Below are 6,230 nucleotides of genomic sequence, written 5' to 3' on the forward strand. Positions count from 1 at the left end.
GTAAACTTCAGGGATGTTCAGAAAAATCTGAAATCCTACTCTCCAAAAAAACTCATGTGCTTAGCTGATGTGTTAATTACTGCTTTTTGTAGTCTTGCGGAGGATAGGGATTCCTTGTTCTTAGAACTAGAAGAATCTGAACATATTAGAAAAGACTTAGTTGCTGCAATTTCTGATAAAACAAAAGCCCTTGAAAGCTCTGAAAGAGGAAAGGAGATAGTGAATGAGGAATATTCTAGGCTTGAAAATGTGAGTGAGGAATATTCTAAGCTTGAAGATGAGGTGATGGCCTTGAGATGTAGGATGAGTGCTGAAATTGAGAAAAACGAGCTCCTCCAAGCCAATCTAGAAAAAGTAATGAATGATCTTGAAAAGTCTCTAAAGTGGACCTGGTCCGTAGAAGCTACCACGGCCTTGTTCACTAATGACAGTGAAAAAGGACGGGCAGCAGGGTTCCCAAGGAAGAAAGATCCTAACAACCCTCACAGTAAGAGCGCCACTGCATCTGATAACTGGCCTTGTACTCAATGTGGGAACACTGGGCACTCCATGGAAGGTGTCCAGGCCAAGAATCAGTCAGTACCAAAAGATAAAGTGACTGCTGAAACTATGATCACAAAAGAGGGACCAGGTTCCACTCACAGAAAGCGCACATTACCTGCATGGCCCAAAAGAGCTCTTATTCATCCTCTTGGTTACTACAAGGGACCCAAACTTGTTTGGGTTCCTAAAACTAACTCCTAATTTTCTTGTGCAGGGAACAGTGAAGGGAAGTGGTCAACAATGGTTCATGTAGTAGATGTTCGAAACACATGACTGGGAACACCACATACTTTCTTTCACTAAAAGCCCTGCAGGGAGAGAGTGTATCCTTTGGCAATGGCAAAAAGGGATACATTCTTGGAGTTGGAAAAGTTGGGAAGTCACTCACTCACTCTATTGAAAATGTGTACTATGTAATGGACTTAAGTACAGTCTTCTGAGTGTTTCTCAAATTTGTGCTAAAGGGAACAAGGTGGAGTTCATGTCCAAAATATGTACAGTCACTAACCTTGTGACTGGTGAAATAGTTCTGGTGGCCAAAAGATACAAGAACATCTATGTTGCTGATTTCGAATCCTTACAGAGTGGTGATCTGAGTTGTCTGAAGGCGGTTGACGATGATGCGGAACTATGGCACAGAAGACTGGGCCACGCAAGCTTTTCCCTTCTGAATAAACTAATTCAGAAGGACCTGGTTCATGGTCTTCCTGTGTCACAATTCAAAACTCAAAAAGTCTGTGATGCCTGTGCTAGAGGAAAACATGTAAAGTCCTCCTTTAAGTCAAAAGGAGATGTAAGCACCTCAAAGCCGCTTGAGCTCCTGCACATGGATCTTTGTGGACCTATGAGGGTGCCAAGCAGAGGAGAAAGAGATACATTTTCGTGATTGTGGATGACTATTCCAGATTCACATGGACTCTGTTTCTCAGAACAAAAGATGAAACGGTTGAAGTATTTGTGGCCTTTGTGAAGAAAATTCAAGTGAAGATGGAGTCTAGAGTGGTATCCATTAGATCAGATCATGGGACAGAATTTGACAATGTCAAATTTGATGAATTCTGCAATGAGAATGGCATCACCCACAACTTCTCAGCTCCCAGAACTCATCAGCAAAATGGAGTAGTAGAAAGAAAGAACAGAACTCTGGAAGAGATGGCAAGAACAATGCTGATTGACGGTGGACTTGCAAAGAACTTTTGGGCTGAAGCTGTCAATACTGCCTGCTACTTAGTGAACAGGTGCATGATCAGGCCAATTTTGAACAAGACCCCATATGAACTGTTGAACGCATAAAAACCCAAGCTCACGTATCTAAGAACATTTGGATGCAAATGCTATGTTCTCAACAATGGGAAGGATCAACTTGGTAAGTTCGATGCTAAAAGTGACGAAGGGATATTTCTTGGCTACTCTTCTCAAAGCAAGGCTTACAAGATTTATAACAAGCGCACTCAATGCGTTGAAGAAAGTGTCCATGTTATTTTTGATGAATCCCATCCATCTATTGAGAAAAGTACTGAGAAAGATCAAGATGGAGAACCCTCACTTATTCCTGGTGAAGTCATTAACATGACAAATGGAAAGGCAGACTTGATGAGTCAAGTGAAGGAGTCAAATGAAGGTAACGCAGTCTCATCAACAACAGAACCAAGCACCTCAATTACAATCACTGAAGCGGAAGAGAGACTGGTTGATGCAATTCAGGGAACTCCTCTGGGATCTGAAGGAAGGATGGAAGAGAATCAGTCAAACATACCGTCCTCCTCTCAGAATGAACCTCAGACATCTAACTGGAGACATCAAAGCTCTCACCCTATTGATAACATAATCACCCCTCTAGATTCTGGAGTTCAAACCAGCTAAAAATTCACTTGCCTTCTCAGCCTTTCTCTCTCAGATAGAACCCAAGAACATCAAGGAAGCCCTAAAAGATACAGATTGGATTACAGCCATGCAAGATGAGCGGCATCAGTTTGAGAGAAATAATGTTTGGCACCTGGTTCCCAGACCCCCAGATATAACCATTATAGGAACCAGGTGGGTGTTCAGAAACAAGCTGGATGAGCATGGAATTACCACAAGGAATAAGGCTAGATTAGTGGTTCAAGGTTACAATCAGGAGGAAGGGATTGACTATGATGAAACATTTGCTCTAGTGGCTCGCATGGAAGCCATCAGAATTCTGATCGCCTTTGCTTCTCATATGGAATTCACTTTGTTCGAAATGGATGTCAAATGTGCATTCTTGAATGGACTGCTCANTGAAAAATGGTGTACCTATAGGGGATGAAACGATCCCTGTTGTTGAGGTGGAGGAAGGAACTCCTGAGGAACCAGGTTCCCTCATAAAGCGGTCATCAAATAGGGCAGCTTCTGTTTCCTTGGAAAAAAGGTCTACTTCCAAGTTTAAAATCGAGAAAGCAGTGAGTGGTGAGGATGTTCTTGTCAAGTCCAAAGGGAAAAGTAAGGTCAGTGGAGAAAAGCATAGGAAACGCATGTCTGAAACATCTGAAGAACCTAGTTCTGGAAAGAAAGCATGAAGTGAGGTTTGCCTGGGTTCTGAACGATTGAGACACCAGAAAGTTCTGTTGGGGCGTACGTTTGACCCCACAATCTCAGAAATGGCCGGGATGCGTCAAATCCTAGAAATGGTGGAATTCCAACAGTGGACACATCTTTTCTACGTGGATGCTCCCAAAGTTTATGAGAAGGAGGTCTAGAGTTTCTTTGCCAGTTTGTTTCCAGTAGATACTGACCATGTCTGTGCCTTGGTCAATGGTGTGGATATTGTATTTGATGTGAAAGTTCTTGGGGAAATCTTGCAAGTTCCTACAGTTGGAGTAAAGAGTGTTCAAGATGTTTGCCAATACAACTTCCGCAATGCAGTGGTGAAAGACAATTCCAATCAGAAAGGGGACCAGATTCATAAGAAAGCGCTCCTTCCTATCTACCAGTTGTTGTTTGAACTGGTTAACAAAGTTCTGTTGCCACGAGCAGAACGCCGATCTGTAGCTTCCAAATCTGATTTATTCCTAATGGAGCAACTGGACGGTTTTCATCCTGTGATTCTGCCTGCCATAATGATTGAGCATATGCAAAAAGTGGTTGATTTCAAGGACGGCAATCACGACCTTCCCTATGGATTCTTGCTCACAAAAGTATTCAAACACTTTGAGGTTCCACTGGGAACAAGTAAAGTAGGGACCCGTAAGCAGACATTCTCACATACCACCCTGGAAGAGTGTGAGTGTATTGAGAAGTATGGGGGTGTAGGAAGCACTTCAACTGTGTCTCAGCTCATCAATGCCCAAAACAGTGCAGCTGAGGAGATACGTAGATTGAAGGCCAGGAATGCTATCCTGGAAGGCCAGCAAGCTCAAGTGGTTCCCTTTCCGAATGATGAAGTGATTCGCTTAACCCAAGAAAATGCTGACCTCAGGGCACAAGTTGAGAACCTAAAAACTGAACTGCTCAATGAGCAAAAGTCGGGCAACGCTCGAATAGACCTTGTTCTCCAAACACTTGCTGCAGCATCCAAGCATTTTCCTCCTAGTGCCCCCTAAGTTTTCTTCAGTGACCAGTATTCTGGATATCATTTTCTTTTTGTTTGTTTGTGTTGATGGTTGATGGTTGGCAGTTTGTTTTTGTTTTCCTTTGTGTGGTTGGGATGTACTGTTACTGCTCCCGTGTTTCCAGTCCAATGTTTCAAAATTATTAATATAACTCCTCTCTTATCTTAACTAGTACTTCATCTTTGTCCTCTATTTTTTTCATGATTGTGTGCACATATGTGGCATGAGTTAGCTTGCATGCTGGACTTCTTTGCACTCTTATTCTTTTTAGTGATGCCAAAAGGGGGAATGGACACAGGGGGAACTGGTGACATAAGCGGGGGGGGGGGGGGGGGGAACTGGTGACACAGGGGGAACTGGTTCGTAAAATTCTGAACTAGTACACAGGGGGAATTGGTGATACAGAGGGAACTGGTTCTTAATTAAGAACTAGTAATTGTAACTTAAGGCATTGCCTCAGGGGGAACACCTTGATTTGCTCTCTGATGCCCTAGTTCAGAACTTATAAATGTTTAAGTTTGTCATCATCAAAAAAGGCGAAACTGATAGATCTTAAATACCCTTGTCTTATGTTTTGATGATCTAACAAACTTTCTTGTAAGAACCAGTTAGGGAACCTGACCTACTCGGGACTGCTGCAAACTTCAATGGACTCCAGTAAAAGTTGAATTGCTACACATACAGGAGCTAGGAACCAAACAAGGACCTGATGCTCCTGCGGTTCCTATATAGCAACACAAAGTCATTTGGACACAGCTGGAATTGAAGTGACTGCTGGCACTGTTTCTGCCGCACTGCAATATGCTGACAGCCCACTCATTCTCTAACCAAACAAAGTACTCACATCATTTCAAGTGATGTGATCGAGTTGTACCAAAGGGGCTTTTATACAAAACATCACAAATGGGTTTCAGTTTCACTTACTCAAGCATCAAGCAAAAACAGAAAAGATTATTCTCTCAAGCTTGAAGAACAAGGTTGAACGCCACTACGGACCAGTTCCTAAACGATTGATTATTGTTGTCCTAGTTGAGTTGTAACCTTGTTATTGCACTTACAATATCTCCTAAATCTCTTACTTAGAAGTTTACTGATTAGGAATCCTCTTGTAAATCCTCAGACTCGTTGAGTTTAGGTTGTGGCTAGATTTAGTCATAAAGAAAAGTCTTTGTAATCGTAGGGTTACAAAGTGGCTTGTGGTGACAGCACCACAAGTTAGAAAAATCCTTTGTAACTAGGATAGTCACAAAGTGGCTTGTGGTAAAGGTACCACAAGTTAGTTTAAAGTCTTTACAATAGGGAGTATTGTAAAGTGGCTTGTAATAGGTAAGATTACAAGTTAGTGAAGTTAAAAGCCTACAAGGTAGGTCGTGGTTTTTTTATCTCCTTGTGCTGGATTTTTCCACATAGAAAATCCTCTACCTCATTTACTTACTGCTTTATTAAGTACTCTCAGCAGAAACTTGTAGAGGACCAGGTACTCTGCGATTTGGTGGACCCATACAAATTAACACTTGGCCTCATTCACTTCTGTGACATCATTTAATCTCCTAGTGATTGCAAGGGCAGTAGGAAGGGAGTCCACACTTGGCCATCGTTGCCTTGTGTAGTCATCATATCCTTCATAAGGGATGTCAAGAATCTCACCCAGCTCCTTTGCATCAAAGGTCACTTGAACCCCTTTCACCTGGCTGGTAACTCTGCCATCCTTGACCTCTGCATTTCCCATGAACTCAATGACCTCATTCCTTGCTAGCCTACCATCCAAGTGAAGTACCATGTCCTTCTAGCCCTGAGCAGCTAGAGCATCAACCAATCAAACCATCCCTGGTTCCACCAAATCCTTCAAAAGTCTACCCTTCAAGATTTTTCTATTGCCAAACTTGGCCAGCTTATCTTGTTCATAGTCAGATTCACCCTCTTCTTCATCACTCCAATCTTCATCTTCATTAATCTTAACATGCTTGGCTTTCACAGCAGACCTTGTTCTTTTAGCCAAGGAAGAAGGTTCAGCAGCCTTGGAAACAGATGAAGACTTCATGGAAGAAGTCTTGGTTTTCTTTGTCTTAGAGGTTTGAACCTCACATCCACAGTCACATGATCAGCTGCCTTGAT

Source organism: Nicotiana attenuata, chromosome 2, assembly GCF_001879085.1.
Source record: "Nicotiana attenuata strain UT chromosome 2, NIATTr2, whole genome shotgun sequence".
Classification (NCBI taxonomy): Eukaryota; Viridiplantae; Streptophyta; class Magnoliopsida; order Solanales; family Solanaceae; genus Nicotiana; species Nicotiana attenuata.